General features: G+C 35.8%; 1 long non-coding RNA gene across 1 annotated transcript; it reads left to right on the top strand.

The window, feature by feature from the left end:
* Positions 1-12,146: 12,146 nt before the first annotated feature.
* LOC136837220 (uncharacterized) lies at positions 12,147-16,107 on the top strand. The gene is made up of 2 exons (XR_010852635.1): positions 12,147-12,310; positions 13,080-16,107. It is a non-coding gene; the product is annotated as an uncharacterized lncRNA (long non-coding RNA).
* The last annotated feature ends 4,429 nt before the right edge of the window (positions 16,108-20,536 follow it).

The raw sequence follows: 20,536 nt of genomic DNA, 5'->3' as shown, positions 1-20,536 counted from the left end.
CCTTTTATAAGGATTTCTTTTGAGTTTCCAAAGAGTGATGTACATGTGGGCATCCGATTGAGTTGAATTGTATGTCAATTAATTTTAAAGTGACACAGAATGATAAGGGAAAATTCTTTGATGTAACGTTATCGTTATTCGAACAATTTTTATCTTCTCCCGATCGATAAAGTAGTGGCAAGACTAAGGAATTGTGGGTGGGGGGGGGGGGGCGTGGCGGTTAGTCCGCCCGGGCATCAGTGTCCGGAGGCCCGGTGCTCTGGCATCTTTTGAGCGATTCATCGACTGACTGCCATAGTTGGCTTTGATGTTGTTAGTAGCGAATTCGCTTCTAACAAAACTCGTAGAATTCCGTTGTAAATCTGCTATGCTGTTTTTGTTTTAGCTTTATGAGATAAAATAAATGATTGGGATGTTTAGGCTTAAAATGTGCGTTTAATTGTCACCACTTTAGTACCTTTTAGCACGGGAATGGAGCGGCACTTTCCGAGTCCTTCAAGGGCGGCAAATTCCTGAGATGTATGCTAGTATTGCACCTGCCCCCGGTTTTTTTGCCATGCCCCTATAGTTCGTTTACTTTTCTAAGATCGCTAGGGTGGGGACAGGAAAAGAATACAGCGGTGCCATATTTATTTATCCCTTTTAATCTCACCCTCGGGGTTAATCCATTGTTTATATGGCTTTACCCGAGATCTGCCATTTACTGTACTTCGTTTTCTCAAGAAACAGCGTTGAGTAAATTTTGGTTGCTCCTAATGAATTTTCTTTCTTTGTATGCTTAATTGAAATAATAATCATGGTTCTTATAATAATATAATAATGTGTTTAATACATTAACACAAATTTGTGAGGGTGGTTCGGCAGGAATAGCTTTTTAAGCCATTTTGATTATTATCCGTATTCTATTTTAGCAGTTATTTATTGGTTACGTGATTAGATTTCTTCAGTGCCTCTGCAGGTTAAATAAACTATTCATCATTTAGGAGAGAAAAATAATTTATCATTCATTACACAGCCCCCTTGTTGTTCCTGAGAGTGAAGACGCTCCAAGGGCGGTGGAGAGATCTGATCCGGTTTGGCTATCCTCGGGCCAGGTAAAAGTTCCACTGACACTTGGCTGCTACAGGAGGTGACCAGTTCTGTTCTTGATCGAGCTGGCCTTTTTAAATGCCCTCCTGACCACGTGTCAGCACAATGGAATTGACTGTGACCTGAGGTCAAACAATTAAACATATAATTTGTCTTTATGAAAATAGATGAGGTTTGTAAGGAAAATATGTGAAGTCAGCTATGTTTTTGTTGTTACCTTGAAATGAACACCATTTTTTTCTTTATTTTGTTTGAGGAGGCTCTAACAGGGCAAAATTTTTAATCAAAACAATGAGACGTTCGACACCGCAGGATTTCCCTACTCGTCCCACCCTAGCGATCTTAGTAAAGGTAAACGGACTATAGGTTAGGTTAAGAGGATAGAATACTTTCAACATACATAATGTAATTTGAGTGTGGGAAACATAACGAGACTATTTTAAAGAAAATTCTATGGTTAGTTTTCAAGATACCGTGTCCCGCTTTTTTCAGGGAAAGGTTCCCGTACTCGCTTGCATCTCGGGGAAAATGGCGCCGGGCACCACTAACGGTAGTTACGCCACTGCGATAAAGGATGCGCATCCGTGTGCTATATTAGTCATAAACCCTCAGAAGCTATTTTAGGACCCAGTGTACTTCCAAAAGGATACAGATAATCATTGCATCGCCATGTTAGTGAGAAAATTCTTTAGAGGATCTTTATAAACAATTTTTCGTCTTTAAGTTTTTGGACGAGTGAAGAGCAGGTTGAGAGTTTCAAGGTCATCTGCTTTCATGTGCATTTCTCTGTATGCAAATACACAGGTGCGTTTGTGTGCGCCTGAAGATGAAGGTTTAGAGTTGAATTGAATTGAATATAGAATTTAGGTCAAAGGCCAAGCACTAGGACCTATGCGGTCATTCAGAGCTGAAACAGAAATTGACAGTAAAAGTTTGAAAGGTGTAACAGGAGAGGGTGGAAAGTAAGATGGAAGAAAGAGAATATGAAAGGAGGTACAGTAAAAGGAACGAAAGGGTTGCAGCTAGGGACCGAAGTCACGCTGCAAAGAATATTAAGTAATGCCTACAGTACACCGCATGAAGTGCACTGACGGCACTAACCCCCTACTGGGATGAAGATTGAGAGGGAACCAGACTTTGTCCACATAGACTGATATTATGGAAATAACAGTAATAGACAATTTCGAGCAAAACAAATTAGTATCTCCTGTTGAGTAAAACCATTAATGAATCACTCTAAATTTCGAAAATTGCTCATACGAGTAATTCCTAATGAAGTAATCATCAGAGGAGCGATAACTTATTCAATAGTCCTACAATTTCTCTCAAAGCTTTAATTAATAGAAATTTACAAGAACGTATATGACTATGTGTACATTCAAACGTATATTGTCATTTGCATCCTTCGTCCAAAACCAACTAATCTATGATCATTTCACGATAAAATAATCATTTCTGAGGGGACGGGGCGGGGAAGCTTGTAGGGCAGAGCTCTCTCTCTCTCTCTCTCTGGGAGTCTTTTTATAACCAGATGTGTTTCTGAGTTGTTTTGTCTCTGCACTCATTTAGCATTTACATGTACATCTTGTTAAAGAATTAACAAATAGTTGACTTTTAAGAATTGCATATTAATTTAGTTCGCAATTCGACTCCCCTTCCTCGCTTTGAATGCTCGCTCTTCATGGCGAACAGTCATTTGCGTGTGTTATCATTCTTGAGGAATATACCTTTGTTTATTGCAAGTAGTTAAGGGAAGTGTCTTGACAGCTGAAGTAATTCTCTCCTCCCAACAGCCACAGAAATGAATATATGTCCTCTTTAATTTTTTTTTTTTTGGGGGGGAAATACATTCATGTACGGTAAATTGTTTGTATAAGAATCTGAACTGATTAATTAAATATAATTTAGCATTCTTATGAATCATGTTGTTTGGTAACTAGAATTGAAGGCAGATCAAGGTCACTCAACCACCTCCTATAACCTTGAACTAAAACGGTCACAAATATCCAACTTTCCCGACCAATGTTAGTTTTTCAAAGCCTTTAGGTAAAAAGTTGTTTAACAGTCTCTGAATCTTTTGCACCAATTTAGCATTCACTTCAGTATGTCTTATGTGACCTTACAAACCCTAAGGAAAATCCATCTCCGATAGTTCTACAACTCTTGGTCTGTCTACGTATAGCAATGATGATTTCATTCAAACAAGCAACCTTAAGTCCTCACGGCGCTTGCGTGTAGCCTATTTGTGGGTGTGTAGATACAAACAAAAGGATTCCTCTTGAAACGGAGTTAGAACAGGATTTCCTACGAGTATTTCTATTTTCTAAAAGCTTTAAAAGTCAAATGTCTCATCCGCAGAACGTAAAAGGAAAGGCTAAACGTAACGAATAGCCAAAATAAAGCAGGCTGAAGATGCTTGAAATGAAACGTATAGAAGTTACTGGTGCAGTTTTATTTCGTGGTGTTAACGGGAACTCAGAATAAATGTGCAAACTAAGAACTCAAACGTACCCATAACGTGTGAAACGTGAGAAACCAGGATCCACTTGCGTGTGTACAACACGTTTCGTCGTGAAACCTTGATTCTTGTTTGGTTTCTTTCGGAAACGTCACCGAGGTTTCTTTTTATGATGACATTGCACTGGACTGATATTGAGATGATTAATCACAACAAATTAGGACATTAGGTTTGGATTTTTCTTTATTTAACCCTCCTTGTTCATAAGCGTGGGGGTGGCGAACGAAGCAAGCCCTATCAGTTGGGAGTAGGGCGGCGCTGTAAGGAACCCCCCCCTTCCCCCCGAGAAATTTTTGCAAATTTGTGCGAATTTTGGAGCATTTTAAGCCATATACGGGCTGTATTGAGTTAATAACCAGCAAACAGGTGTGCCACACCAACCCACACACACACACACACACACACACACACACACACACACACACACACACACACACACACACACACACATATATATATATATATATATATATATATATATATATATATATATAGTCACATAAAACTGGAAATAGGAATGACAAAAACTCATGTAAAATAGCGAGATCTAGCCAAAATTAGGCAACACTGCTTCTAACTCAACCTGTCTCATGCACTTCTGACAAGCTAGGTCGCGATCAAATCTTGGTCGTTCCAATTAGAGGCCCCTCTCCAGTCTCCATCCCCAAACACACACACACACACACACACACACACACCTTGGAGTGCATATTATTATTATTATTATTTCAAAGGTTAGAGGGCAAACCAAGTCTTGGGGGACAAGTGCAACCCCAGCTCCCCCAAAAATTTCTGTATGTATGTATCTACAAACACATAATATATATATATATATATATATATATATATATATATATATATATATATATATATATATATAGCAATATTCTTGACTATTTTATATCCAACAAGGTCCTTTTCTTTGGGCCTTGATATCTACCACACGTTTCAGTTAGAAGCGAGAACAATCACCAGTAGATAAGGCTATCACAAATACTTCGCAGCTTGTCGCTGAATGGCTTTTTTTAAAACAATTTATTTTCTTCATATAAAAAAAAACATGTATTACGTTTCTCGAACTGCTAAGAAAAATCATCTCTCTCTCTCTCTCTCTTTCTATATATATATATATATATATATATATATATATATATATATATATATATATATATATATATAAAATATTATATATATATGTAATTTTCTGACTCACATCAGGATCGAACCCAGGTCTTTCATCTGAAAGGCAAGGGCGCTGCCCACTAGGCCATGCAAGTCGCAAAAGAAGTTGGAACTTGAGGGCAACTGCACCTAAGGAATTACCAGGGCAAGCTAACTGCTTGCATACCAGCGTGTTTTCCCCAACTTCCCGACTCAGCAATGACCCAATTGACAGCATTTCATTCGAATTATCCCTTCTGAGCAAATAAGATAGGAACAATCGACACACAATCACGTGTGGGACAGAAATAAATTTCTGACTCACATCAGGATCGAACCTAGGTCTTTCAATTGAAAGGTGTGCAAGCAGTTAGCTTGCCCAGGTAATTCCTTGGGCGCAGTTGCCCTCAGGTTCCAACTTCTTTTATGACTTGTATGGCCTAGTGGGAGTACCCTTGCCTTTCAATTGCAAGACCTGGGTCCGATCATGATGTGAGTCAGAAATTTATTTCTGTTCCACACGTGATTGTGTGTTGATTATTTCCATCTTATTCACTCAGAAGGGATAATTCGAAGGAAAAGGTCTTCAACAATTTGTCTTCCACTACAAAAGAAGACAATTTGTCTTCCACAGAAAGTAGGAGAATCTCTCTTCCATAGAAAGTGGGAGAATTTCTCTTCCACAGAAAGAATGAAAATCTGTCTTCCACAGCAAGTGGGAGAATTTGTCTTCCACAGAAAGTGGGAGAATTTGTCTTCCACAGAAAAAAAGAAAATTTGCCTTCCACAGAAAGTGGGAGAATTTCTCTTCCACAAAAAGAAGGAAAATTTGTCTTCCATAGAAAGTAGGAGAATTTGTCTTCCACAGAAAGTGGAGAATTTCTCTTCCACAAAAAGAAGGAAAATTTGTCTTCCATAGAAAGTAGGAGAATTTGTCTTCCACAGAAAGTGGAGAATTTTTCTTCCACAAAAAGAAGGAAAATTTGTCTTCCATAGAAAGTAGGAGAATTTGTCTTCCACAGAAAGTGGGAGAATTTCTCTTCCACAAAAAGAAGGAAAATTTGTCTTCCATAGAAAGTAGGAGAATTTGTCTTCCACAGAAAGTGGAGAATTTCTCTTCCACAAAAAGAAGGAAAATTTGTCTTCCATAGAAAGTAGGAGAATTTGTCTTCCATAGAAAAAAGGAAAATTTGGCTTCCACAGAAACTGGGAGACTTTGTCTTCCACAGAAAGTATGAGAATTTGTCTTCCACAGAAGAAAGGAAAATTTGTCTTCCACAGAGAGTAGGAAAATTTCTCCTTCACAGAAAGTAAGTGGAAAATTAAACATAGCCAACTGCCAGGCAAGGAGACCAAAGATGTTTGAAATAAAACATATAGTTTAAAGTCTTTCAAACTGATTTCATTTCTTGGTGTATATGATGGATAGCGAATGGGAACTTTACATTAGGATGGCCGGGACCTTTGATATATACAGAATGGCCCAGGTGTCGCTTTCGACACCTTATAATTTCACTCTATATTCTGAATTGTTGACAACAGATTTGGTTAATACAATGGTCAGTGTGTTAGCATTATGACCTTTAATGAAGGAAATTATTGATACATTCATTTGAACATCCTGAAAGATCAGTATACTCCTATCTACAATCCTGTACTAGTTAGCAACAATATTACTTCCAATTTCACAATCTTTACAAGTTACAAACAACATTCTTGTTTCATCCTTTCCACATTTACTACACGTAGGTTTTTTACTTGCTTGGCAAACTGTGAATGTAGCATTTGAACATTTTTTCCCCATGGAACTGGCGACGTTTTTTAAGTGCTGAAAAGCTAGTGGATGGCACCTTAGCAGGAGCTGGCAAACTACTCTTATGAATATAAGCTTCCCTAAGACTCTCAATGAGCTGTAAAATAATCCATGCGTTTGTGACTGCCATATCAAGAATATTACAAAAAACTCCAAAAGGCCAACGCCTTGTATCACACTGTGTACTGTACTTCCTAAGCATTTGGTCGACGACATCTGCTCCAATTTTATTTGCATTATAGAAATATATGATTGCTGGTGTTTTCTTTCCAACTTCAGAAACAGTTGGAGAACTGTGCATGGTTGACAAGGGGCATACATTCTTATTATCCTTGCATTGGTAATTCACAAACGTGCATCCACTTTCATCTTGGAAATAAAATTTGGATTCATATTTTCTACCCTTTTCTTGTAAAGTCATTTCTTCTGACAGATGCTTGCTGTTTGCTTGCACAGTACCAACAATTGAAGTTGCTCTTTCCAGCAATTTTCTTGCAACTTGACATGATGTAAAAAAGTTTTCTGCTGACACATTGTAGCCTTTATTCTTCACTACTTCAGTAAGGCTGAGCACATGTTCTGCTAAGGGAACTCTTAACCTTGAATCTTTCTCTATAGCCCCTAGGTAGGGAATCACATTTACAATATATTTGTGTTCTACTTCTCAAGGTTCCAAAATTTCATTCCAAACTTATCAGGTTTATTTGGCATAACAGCTGTTCGTCAATTGTCAAACTATATGTTGGTGTATAGGTAACTTTGCAGTTTTCGACAAAGAGGTTTAAAATTTTCATAATGTGAATAAATTAATGTCACATTTGGTTCTCTCTGACCTCGTGCTTTTATTATCAAACCAATATATCTTCGTATTTTCTTGAAGTCATTTCTAGACATGGTTTCTTCAAGTATTTGTGGTCCATTTTTTTTTTTCTCTCTCGTAAAAAGGATAGGATATATATATATATATATATATATATATATATATATATATATATATATATATATATATATATATATATATATGTATATTTATTTATATTTATATCAATGAGCAAGGGACGGGAATGCCCGAATGCAGACATCAAACGGGAAGGCGGACAGGAATACTCTTGAACAGTCGTTTGACTACATGTTTATTCCCAACGTTTCATAATCCATGATTACATCATCTCCAATATCTCTATGTGCTCCCTGGAGGAGCGCATGCTGGACGAATGCCCTCTCAGTTACCATCCTCTCTTTTATGTACGGTGTGTTGAAGGCACCTTTGTCCCTCTTCAGAAGAGAGTATGACTCTGAGGCCTTTTTGGAATTTGCTGACTCCTGCCACCCCAATCTCAAGTTTACTCTTGAAAAGGAAGAGGACAATCGACTGCCGTTTCTTGACGTTCTGGTCACCAGACATAACAATAATTTTACTTCCACGATTTTTAGAAAAAAAGAGTTACAGGATTAGGTGCCAATTTTTACAGTTATTGCATTTATAATTTTAAGATTAATTCCGTTGTAACTCTTTCACGGAGCCATTTCCCTCACCTCTAGTTGGAAAGCTTTTCATGATGAAGTAACCTTTCTTTTAGAATATTTTAAACACAATTGTTTTCCTTCTGAGATAGTTTTTAATGGCCTCAATAAAATACTCAACAAGAAGTTTTTCACTGAGCGTTATACTCTTACAGTACCCAAACTACACTTTTATGTAAAGTTTCCATACTGTCATGATGCCCATTTTAGAGCAAAATTTACGAGCATAATTCAAAAACATTTTGGTGCTCTGCATGTTAAACTTGTTCCTATCAATCCCCTAACGACTGGCTCTATTTTTAAATTTAAGTATCAGCTTTGTGCTACCATGTCCTCCGGAATGGTGTATAGGTATTCTTGTCCCAAGTGTAACTCGGGGATTTATGTGGGATCCACTCAGAGACTTCTAAAAGTACGCGTAGATTCACGTAGGGGGTAAGTTTTAGTACGGGGGTAAAACTCCCATTGAAAACAAAGATTTTTGCATAATTGGACGAACTTCTAGCCAACTGGAACTACCAATACTCGAGCCTCTGATGATAAAACAGCTTGTTCCGAAATTGAACACTCAGACTTCGGCTGTTCCTTTATACCTGTCGTAATAATAATGTTTTTGTTGTTTTGTTTCTCTTTCGAAGACCTCATTTTCTGTATTTGTGTCGTACTGACAGGTTGGCTCCATACCTTTAGTCACTTTTAGTTGTTTTCTTAATGTGATTTTAAATTTTAGTGTTTTAAAACATAAATATTTCAAATATAATTTTTTTCACTTGTCTTTTATATGTTCTATTTGTTTTAATTAATTTCTCAGTGTTTCGCCTGTTCCTCGGTGTTCTTTGTGAAAAATTTCCCTTGTGAGTCGATTGTCGTTTTTTATGTTCTGATTTCGCCTTTGTATATTTTTTCTGTAATTTTTATTGTCATTGCTTTTTGTTTTTTTTTAATTCTAGAATCCCTGATGATGTAATCATGGATTATGAAACGTTGGGAATAAACATGTGATCAAATGACTATTCAAGTTTTATAGTATTCCTATATATATATATATATTAATATATATATATATATATATATATATATATATATATATATATATATATATATATATATATATATATATATACATGTATATATATATATATATGTATATATATATATATATATATATATATATATATATATATATATATATATATATATATATATATATATATATATTATTATATAGTGATTCATTTATCACACATTACCACAGGTGAAAAATAAGAAAAGGGGTGTAGGTCCTGACCGGTTTCGATATTTCAAGCCATTGACGAAGGACTGAACAGAGTGTGAGAAGTCACAAATATATATACTACAAGAACAGTACTGACGAACATACACAATTGAGGCTCCATAGGCCTCAGGCCGGTGTAGACCATACCCCACCTCAGTAGGCCTTTAAAACTCATTTGGCTAAAAATCACAATAGACTCTCAGGGGACAATGACTGTGTTTACAAATATGATAATCCTATTTTCATATATCTCACTGCCTACCTTAAAACAATTTACAAATTTCTTTTGATATTAAAGGATCAAGTTTATACATCCCTTGACTGATATTCATATTATGGTTTGTAACTTTCTTTTATGAAGCTAGATTCAATGCCCTTTCAGTGCATTATTAGAATATACAATCCTTTTGCCCCTTCCCAGTTGATAGCATGGTTCTCACTAAATGTACAAATATTCTTGCATATCTCACACATTTCTTATGTTGTTCAATTCTTTTTCCAGTGCTTTCCCGGTTTTTTATACCATAACACCAAAATTCTTAAGAAGATGAGGATTAACCAAATTTTTGTGTTGGGTGTCACTATCAGGATATTTCAAATTCCTAAAATTTCATCATCAATATATTCAGGGCTACATACACCGTAATCGGCCACTGACTTTTTTCTAGGGAAAAAAGTGGGTCAAATATCAGTAAGCACCCATCATTTTCCATTTCCATCGTGAATTTAATTGATTAATTGATTTAACTTAGCAAAAAAGTTTTTTTACATCTTGGTTCCTGGCCATACACAAATTATGTCGTCAACATACCTAACCATGTTACATTACATTGGGATTATGTTGTTTAATATCTTCTTTTCAAAAATTCCATATATAAGTTACTTAACACTGGGGATGAGGGTTTCCCATTGCCATACCAAAATTTTGTGAGTAAAATTTACCATTAAATTCAAATTTACAATCAGTTCAATCTTTGTTCTCTAACAATTCAGATAAAAACGCCATCAGATCATTAATTGTGAATAGTGATACAACATCAACTTCAAGTCTACACTATTTAGTTTATTTATCAGTCATTATTCTTGATATTTGCATTTAACACTGAGAATATTTGAAATGATCTCAATTGGTGTTTCGTTTTAAAACAACGATGGAGAGGTCACACAACTCGGTTACCCAGGTTTTTCACTTTCATTTTTATTGTCTATCAGGTTCTTATTTAATTCTTTATATGTGTTATCATCACCTAAAAGATTTGCATTTTTTTCTATATATTTTTCACCTGTGGTAATGTGTGATATATATATATATATATATATATATATATATATATATATATATATATATATATAGGCTTCAAACATTGAATATAAGTGAAATGAACGAAAATAACGATGCCTTTTAAGGAATTTTCTTGCATTTTATACCATAGATAACCTGGGTGTCAAAAAAGACACCTCGGCCATTCTAGGTAAAAAAGTCAAATATCAGCTTTTGTATGATAGATTACATAACCTACATGACCAATTAAATATCTTTAAAATTTGAAACCTCAAACGTCAAGTCTGCATAACACTGATTTATTCTCGGCCATCCATTTTTTTGTTGAGTGCAAACTAAAATAAGACAGTCATCGCTGGTTATTCATCTTCGGTTAACCTGCAATTATTGACTGAAGTTTTAAAGAGAGAGAGAGAGAGAGAGAGAGAGAGAGAGAGAGAGAGAGAGAGAGAGGGGGGGAATGACCTTCCTCATTTCTTCGAAAGTCGTTATCTATGTCTTTTTCCTATGAAGGAAGTAAATCATTTACAAATGAAAATGATAGGAAAAGCAAGGGTACGCCAAACATGAAATTAACAATGGATTTTTTTGTGACAGCTTTAATATATATATATATATATATATATATATATATTATATATATATATATATATATATATATATATATATATATATATATATATATATATATATATAATTTATATATATATAAAATTTGGTTAAGTATATCCAGCAAATAAAGGAACCACGATAACAAGTTCAAAAGAAAACAAACAAAAAGCTTACAAAATTCAAGGCAAAACGTTTTGCACATGATCGTATGTTATGGGCGCAACCGGATCACGGCCTCTTCGCGTTTACGTGAACGTTCCTGACCAGAATTATCTCCAAAGGAAATGACACTCATGGCGTGGCCAGCGGTGAGAATTTATTTATTTATTTCTATTAAGTTTTTAAAGTCTTTTGCGTTAGGCGTTAAGCTTATGATAACCTGTAACCGCAGGCTTGAATAGCCGGGTTTTTCAAGAACCCGATATTTGCAGCTCTTCATCAGCTTGGGCTCTTTGACACAAGCATAATAAAAATATAAGCTATAATTTTTCTCTTGATTTCTTAATGAGCCAATTAACATTCACCTTTAAGCCATAGAAGCTAACTTCATTTTTGTAGATCCGGCAAGCATACGTGATAAAGCTTTTCCTGATGTGTTGCGTCACGTTGTGTCATTCAGGGTTTGTTCAATCTTTATCATTGTTGTTCGACTGTCATTGTAAACAATCAGATAAGTTTTATTCCTGAACTTATCAGCATTTCAGTTTAGATGACAATGTCTCCCTTCTGTTTTTTGAGTTCTGTGCTATAGATAAGATAAACGCTAACACGATTCGCGAAAAACGTTCCTAGTCGAAACGTCGACCTCTCTGCGTCGACTAATAAGCGTTTGTAACCAACCCTTTTTACGTCGACCGTTCGTGTCTGGGCCACAAAACGTCTGTGTACCAGACGGTATCGTACGTACACATACAGTAACGGTATAAAAGCGACCGGACTTAATTCCTCAACATCAGACCAGCGGCATCTAAGGATACAGAAGTTCCTCGCATCTCTAGTCAACGTAACAGGATTCAAGCTGAATATAGAGTTTAAGTACGTGGCTTTACCTCTTAAGAGCGTAGTTACCAGAAGTGCTTAGTTTTTGTTAATGAAATTATCAAGTGTTCTTTGTGCCATACATCGCTTCCAGTTCCTATGGATTTGAGCTCATCCTTTCTGAAGATGAGATTTTTTTGTTCAATTTTTGTGATACAAGAATTTTCTAACTAAAAGCATTCAAGCTTGGCATGATATGAAAAAGTGTTCACATTCAAGATTGTCAGCTTCAATAACTGCGTGTATCTCAGAAAAACATTTTATTATCCTGAAAATGAAGTGACTTATATCTATTTATTTCATAATATACCTGGCAAACCGAAGAAGTTTGACATTAGCAATTATTTCATGTTGATGACACGTAATTAAATTTCAAGAGCGAGTTGTAAGGTGATCGAAACTATGGTTAAAACTGATGCGTTTAAGTGGTATTTTCCTCTCTCTCTGATGAATGAACTGTATTAAGTATGGATTCTGTAACACAATTTGCCAGTTGAAGACAAACTCTCTATTATTTACACACACGTTTATATACAGTGTATATATACACACACACACACACACACACACACACACACACATATATATACATATATATATATATATATATATATATATTATATAATATACAGTTTGAGAGTACTTAATAAACCATATTCGTACAGTAATACAGTACTTGTGGGTCTTATATTTATTTTGCACGATAAGAACGAACATTTTTCATCTTGGAAACTACTATAATGTTCTCCAATTTCCATTATTGCAGGTTTGCTGACTTCATGAAAACGGTGTCTTCCTGCCCACGAGATCTGATGAAAACGACTTCCTGAGGGATAAAAGGCGGCAAAACCGATTCAACTGTCACCCTATATAGGAATTCCCAATCATACACTTCTAAAGCTCGTGCCAGTTGAGGAGAGTTGTTGAAAATATTAAGGGAACTACAAGTGATTTGTTTCGAAGTGAGGCTCGCTTTAGTTATTCAGCAGCTGGAGAAACCTGTGCTAATTCCACTATGTTCATTTAAGCGTGTTGAGTGTTCTTGACTGGCTGGTATTGCTTCCAGGTTTTGTAACTTTCTTTTGCAATACTGACTGCTTTTATTCGGTCTAAATTGTTTTGTTGCCACGGGGGTGCGTTAAAATTTTTTTTCGATAGCCCCAGCTTCAAGATAATAACAAGTTATTTCCATTCAAAGAAAGTTTCTTGGTGCACGGGTAGCAGAAGCTACTAGAAATCAGGTCGGATCTTAATATCCCATTTTCATTTCCATTCATGTAACTTTATGGTTGTAGGGCATTCCAGCTTCATAAGTTACTAGATATCATCTCAATTCTTCATATACCATTTTCATTTCCACTGAAGTAACTTTATTGTTGTGGGGTATTCCCACTTCATAAAAGTTACTAGACATCAGCAAAGTGCCCGATATCCCATCTTTATTTCTATTTATGTAACTTCATTGTTGTGGTGTTTCCCACTTCATAAAAGTTGCAAACATCACTCACATTCATAATACCCCATTTTTCAATTCCATTCAAGTAACTCTATTGTTGTGGGGTATTCCCACTTCATAAAAGTTACAAACATCAACCACATTCATAATACCCCATTTTTCAATTCCATTCAAGTAACTCTATTGTTGTGGGATATTCCCACTTCATAAAAGTTACAAGCATCACCCACATTCATAGTACCCCATTTTTCAATTCCATTCAAGTAACTCTATTGTTGTGGGATATTCCCACTTCATAAAAGTCACAAGCATCACCCACATTCATAATACCCCATTTTTCAATTCCATTCAAGTAACTCTATTGTTGTGGGGTATTCCCACTTCATAAAAGTTACCAGACATCACCAGGCTCTTAATATCCCATTTTCATCCACATTCAGGTAACTTTCCACATTCAGGTAACTTTATAGTTGTGGGATATTCCCACTTTGTAAAAGTTACTATTCATCAGCTTAGCTCTGCGAACATTTTTGGATTTCCTTCCTGAGTAACTTTATTGTTGAGGTGTATTTCCACCTTAAGAAATTTACAGGTTTTCAAGTAAGCGCTTGATTTTTCATTTTCTTTCCACACTTCATAAGAGTTACTGGGTGTCTACTGGTTTTTTGATATCACATTTTTCATTTGAAGTGATTTTGCTGTTGGAGGGTATTTCTTCGTCATAAAATCTGGTTCTTAATCAGTTAAGTCCTTGATATCCCAATCTTATTTTAAAGTATCTTTATTATAGGTGGGTATCACCATCTCTTAAAAATTACTAGACATCCACAAAGTTCACGATACTGATTTAGAGCTTGCACATTTTTGTCACTATCGGTAACTTTATACCTTCAACCTAATAATTTAATCATCTGCATGAACTTTTAGTTATTCCTGCTAAAGGTTTTTCTAAGGGTTTTTCCTTATAGGCACTTTGTAGGTCTCATTTTCTCTGAAAGTTCGTTATTGTTAAATTGCTTTTAGTAAAGGGTTTTCATCTTTAAACGCCCCGTCTTCAGTTTATGTAAAGTGCTGTCACTTCAAAAATATACATATCTAAGTCTAACCATTATACTCACAAGTATCATCCTTTACCTCCCTTCTTTCAGTCGCCCACTTCAAAACCATTGTTCTATAAGGTGTGACAATGGTGGCCCCCTACATCATTGGTCATGCAGTTAGGTCAAGTGTTCGTATACCTGGCAGTGGCTGCAATAGGCAAGCAAATCCTGTTTTGCTTGACCTCTCAAATGTAAGTCCACTTGTTGCACCAGTTCCAATTCCTCAGCGTGGAACACCTTTTAGACCATACCTGGCTCAGCCAATACCAAAGGCAAATCAACCTTACAAAGAGAAGAAAGCTGGTGCTCCCTGTGCCCAGAAATTTTCTGGAACACCAACGAACGGTGCGTCAAAAGAAGTTTCAGCTAATGCAAAGGCTGAGTCTAATGGAAAATGCAAGAGGCAACGTTCTGAGAAGGGCGACAAAGATTTTGACGGGTCATCAGCCCCTCTTGCACCGAAACGTTTTCGGCAAGATGACAGCGGGACTGTTCAAACCCATGTACAAGTATAGTCTGCAATGAAACCTGATTCATGTCTTACCAAACAAATATATTTAGTGCAGTCTGCACAAGTACAACAAGAACTTGATTTACCGCAAGCACAGGCAGCAACGGTTGTTGTGTCCTTAATTTTTCCACAAATTAATCAGGTGGTTGTGAATGGTGGTTCAACTAAACTTGGGCCGATCCCTTCCAGGGTGGCATGGCACAGACTGGGAGTAGGCCGAAGTTCGAACGCCAGTGCTGGAAATCTACAGAGTAATAGTAATGAAATGCCACCAGATCAACGTCCATCCTCTCAGTGCAGCATGACTCAGAAAATAAATCAGTTGAAGAAGGAAAATGAACTTCTAAACCAGCGTCTAGATAAATTTATAAATATTTTCAAGAGCAAGGAGAAGCTTCAGTATATTGCAAACTTTTTGTCCCAAACTTTGTGATCTGTGACGCCCTTTTCAATTTTCTCCAAGTTCTTGCTAAGGTTATTCCATACCAAGAAGCCTTCTTCTAAAGTTTTATGTTAATAAACTAACGATTCTCTAATTTTCGGGTAAGAATCTTCCGTTACTAATAAGCAGCTTGAATCATTTTTCTCTAAAGATTTATTTTAATTACTGACTATATCATATAGAGATCCATAGAGTCTATTATCATTGTCAGCGGGTGTCACTAATACCCGATACTCACTTGTCTGAGAACAATCACCGCAAGTGTAATAAAGAATGAGATTATAATTAAGTCTATGATTTTCCTTTACATGATGAATATAGATCGACGTATGAATGATTTATTGAAAACAGAATAACAAATTGATAATGTACGGGTATTTCCCGTAGGAAGTGTTCCCGGAGTCGTCATAATTTACTTTTATTTCCCTAAACACACTCGTCAGAATGTCACCATTATGAAATATTTGTCTTCAACTAAGCATTTCACGCTACATTTTGCACATGGCGATGGTTCCATACAATGGAAATCCTCACATGTATCTGACTTCAGTTAAAGTTCCACGTAGTAAACGATGTAAATGATGAACTGCTGCATATCCTCAAAAATCGGTAAATGAACTGCTGCATATCTTCAAAAACGATAAATTCACCCAAAAAAGGTAAGAAAATGTTGATGCTAAATGAGCGCAAGTAGAAAGTTGTCAACTTTGATAATGCCGTAACGTCGATTTCCTAAAGGCATCCAGCAATTTTATCAAAGGTGAGAAGGATAACAGTTTTTTTTTTTTTTACATTTAAATGATATTTCATAGTGGAATACGCTCCTAATAAAAGTGTCCCAACTGAATTCATCTTAAATGTCGTGGAGCAGTTACAGAAAAAGTTAGACCTAAACCAGAATGCATGCCACACACCAAGATATCTATGTGATGAGAAGAAAAATAAGTGAGCTAGCCACATTGCTTCGCTTCATTTGCAGGAATGATGGTATGTACAGATATCTTTCATATTTTGTGCTATCAGGTGCTACTGAAAACAATGAGACCCACTCCGGAAATCTGCGCAACATGTTAAAAAGACTGATTAGGAACAGTGTATGGAATAATCCTGGCTTACCCAATAATGTGTTGAACCTCTCTGACCATCCCTTCACCGCAGAAGAACAAACGGTTTTAAATCTTGGGGTTTCATTCGCTCTAAAACCAAGTCCCGAGAGTAATCTTAATTTCTTGTTGCATTTGATAAACATTTTGCCAAAAACAATTGACAAAAAAAGATGCATGTCTCAAAGGCATTTTGCTAAATGTCTTGGAGCAAAATATCAACAAAAATTCGCTCCCGAAAAGATTCCAAAATGCGTTAGTTAGGTTAAGGAAAAGGAGGGATATCATAATCACAAAATCTGACAAAGACGGAAGAATAGTTCTCTTAGATAAGAAGACATACATCAACAAAGTTCAAGAACTTCTAAACGATGCGGAGACATATGATAAATTAACGAAAGATCCCACAACCAATATTGCTGCCCAATTTAACAAATCAGTCAGAACCATAGGGGCAATAAGAAGAACATAGAATTACTAGAGACATTCAAGGTAATCAATCCCTATCTCCCCTATTTTGACGGCCTCCCGAAAACACATAAAGGTGGGATTCCTTTACACCCCATAATGTCTAGCAGGGGCTCTTTCATGTACAAATTATCAAAATGGCTTGCAGACCTGTTATCACCCTTTCTAGGAACATCCTCCCGTCAAACATGCAGAGGGTTTTATACAAAAACTTAAGTTTAAACATCCCCTCAAATAACATCAAATTGCTCAGCCTAAACGTCCAGTCATTATTCATGAAAGTCCCGATCGCCGACGTGTTGTCTTTTTTAAAGAGGAAGTTACAACCATATGAAGACCATTTTCCTCTTGGCATAGATAAAACTCTAAAACTTAACAACCTCTGTGTAACTAACAACGTGTTTCCTTTCAATGGTAATTTTACAAACAAAAATTTGGCTGTAGCATGGGCAGTCCCTATCACCCCTTCTAGCAAACTTGTGCATGGAATATTTCGAAACAAAAATTCTGTCATCTATCAAACCCCGTAATATGATCTGGCTTAGATACGTAGATGATATTTTTACTTTCTGGAACAATAGCTGGGGAGACTTTAATGAATTTTTTAATAGACTAAATTCGCTAGTTGCGACCATAAAATTCAAAACAGAATGGGAAAAGGACGGAAAGTTTCCGTTCCTAGATGTACTGATCATAAGAGTACAGAACAGATATGCTTTCACAGTTTATTGGAAACCCACTTTCGCTGTTTCCTACATTCATTTCTTAAGCTACCATGATGTCTCCGTAAAGATCATGGTAGGGTGCAACTTATTCCTCAGGGGGCTTAGAATATGTTCAAATGGGTACCTAGATAAAGAATTCAACATGATCCGGCAACACCTAATGCAACTGCTCTATCTACCACACATTATCGAGAGGGCTATTAACAAAGCGAATAAAATATACTACAGAGGTCCCACCCACAAGGGACAAACAGATTTTAAAACAAAATAAAGCTTCTGTATGACGAAAACATCCAAAAAGCCACCGAACAACTTGGGTCTAACAATCCTTTTATTTTTCATTATCCCAAATCCATCGGAAGCTCGCTACTTAAATAAAAAAAAGGGGAAGAAGCCGGAGTTTAAAAGATTCCGTGCAGCAATTGTAATGAGATTTACGTCGGGGAGACGGGTAGATCCCTCTTGCAAAGATTAATAGAGAGTAAAAGATCAATACGGTATGCTTCGGAGAGTTGGGGATTCTCCTACATATCAGGGATAAGGCCATTCCATAAGTTGGAGCGGGATGGAGCTGGTTTTCAAAAGTAGCTGTCCATACAAAAGAAAGATGCTGGAATCTGCTATCATCAATCAAACCAACAATATGAACTTGTCAAGAAGACATTGGAAATCAGATGAAATCGACGGGTTAATCCTCAGACCTCTTCTGAAGCAGGTATTCCAGGAAACACGACCACCATACGCGTCGCCAAACAGGAGTTAATGAGCCAAAAACCACTAGGGAATTGTTTATTCTCACTCCTGCTTGGGAAACGGTCACCTGCATACCATCGGAGACTTAATGCCACACCTACATATGCTTGGTATATATACCCTTGTACCATTTCATCTGTCCATATTTTACCAGTGAACAGGGGCACAGAAGGAAGTGCTCGAAATATATGGTTGCAACGTTCAAATAGTGTTTTATGGGCTTTTTTTTATCTTCATATATATATATATAATATATATAGATATATATATATATATATATATATATATATATATATATATATATATATATATATATATATGTATAACTGAATCGAAAATATGGAACATGATGAATATAAATTATATAAAAGACAAAATCCACGGAGGAAAGAGAAACACTGGAGTGCTAAGAAATTAAGTATACCTTAGTTTAACCAGACTACTGAGCTGATTAACCCTTTTGAGAAGCCCTATTTACAAAAACGTCTCCCGTATCGGCGTTGGTGTGAGTTAAGCTTTATCCAGAAGCGGAAAAAAGGTTTTTAAAAAAATCACAGCACGCTTAGTTTTTAAGATTAAGAGTTCATTTTTGGCTCATTTTTTTGTCATTGCCTGAAATTTAGTATGCAACCATCAGAAATGAAAAAAAATATCATTATCATATATAAATATTGGAATATATGACAGCGAAAAAAAAACTCGTATATAATTGTATACAAATCGCGCTGTAAGCACAACAGTTAAAGCTAATGACTTAATTTTTTTTAGTTGTATTGTACACTAAATTGCGATGATTTTGGTATATAACAAATTTTAAAACGATCAAAGCAACACAGAGAAAATATTATCACAAAATGATGCATGAATTCGTAACGAGCGGACGTAAAAAAATTTTTTTCCAAAAATTCACCATAAATCGAAATATTGTGCTATAGACTTCCCGTTTGTTGAAAAATGAAGCTAATTGATTGAATATTACTAGACTGTAAGTGTTTTAGCTTACAATTGCAGTTTTCGACCATTTCGGTCGAGTTAAAGTTGACCGAAAGTCGAATTTTTTCTATTTATCGTGATTTATATGAAAATATTTCAAAACTGATAAAAGCTACAACCATGAGTTATTTTTTGTTGTATTGTAAATGTAATTGCGCACATTTTCATATATAAAACTTTATGTATCGACTAATATAAAACGGTGCAAATATTACGACAACGAGACGAAAAGAATTTCTGAGATGTTCGGCCGAGTTACCAGCATGAGACGTAAGGAAAATGTTTTTTAAAAATTCACCATAAATCGAAATATTGTGCTAGAGACTTCCAATTTATTGCAAAATGAAGGTAAACGATTGAATATTACTAGAATGTAAGAGTTTTAGCTTACAATTGCGTTTTTTTTACCATTTCGGTCGAGGTTGAAATTTTGGCAGTTATCGTGATTTATGTGAAAATATTTCAAAACTGATAAAAGCTACAACCATGAGCTAATTTCTGTTGTATTCTACATGAAATTGCACACATTTTCATATATAAAAGTTTATGTAACGACTAATGTAAAACGATGCAAACATTACGACAACATGACGAAAGAATTTCTGAGATGTTCGGCAGAGTTACCGCGCGCAGATTTAAGGAAAAAATTTTTTTTTTCAGAAATTCACCATA

The sequence above is a fragment of the Macrobrachium rosenbergii genome, chromosome 58, assembly GCF_040412425.1.
Source record: "Macrobrachium rosenbergii isolate ZJJX-2024 chromosome 58, ASM4041242v1, whole genome shotgun sequence".
In the NCBI taxonomy this organism is placed as follows: Eukaryota; Metazoa; Arthropoda; class Malacostraca; order Decapoda; family Palaemonidae; genus Macrobrachium; species Macrobrachium rosenbergii.
Note: the sequence above shows the minus strand (reverse complement) of the source record. Positions and strands in the feature narration are given on the sequence as shown.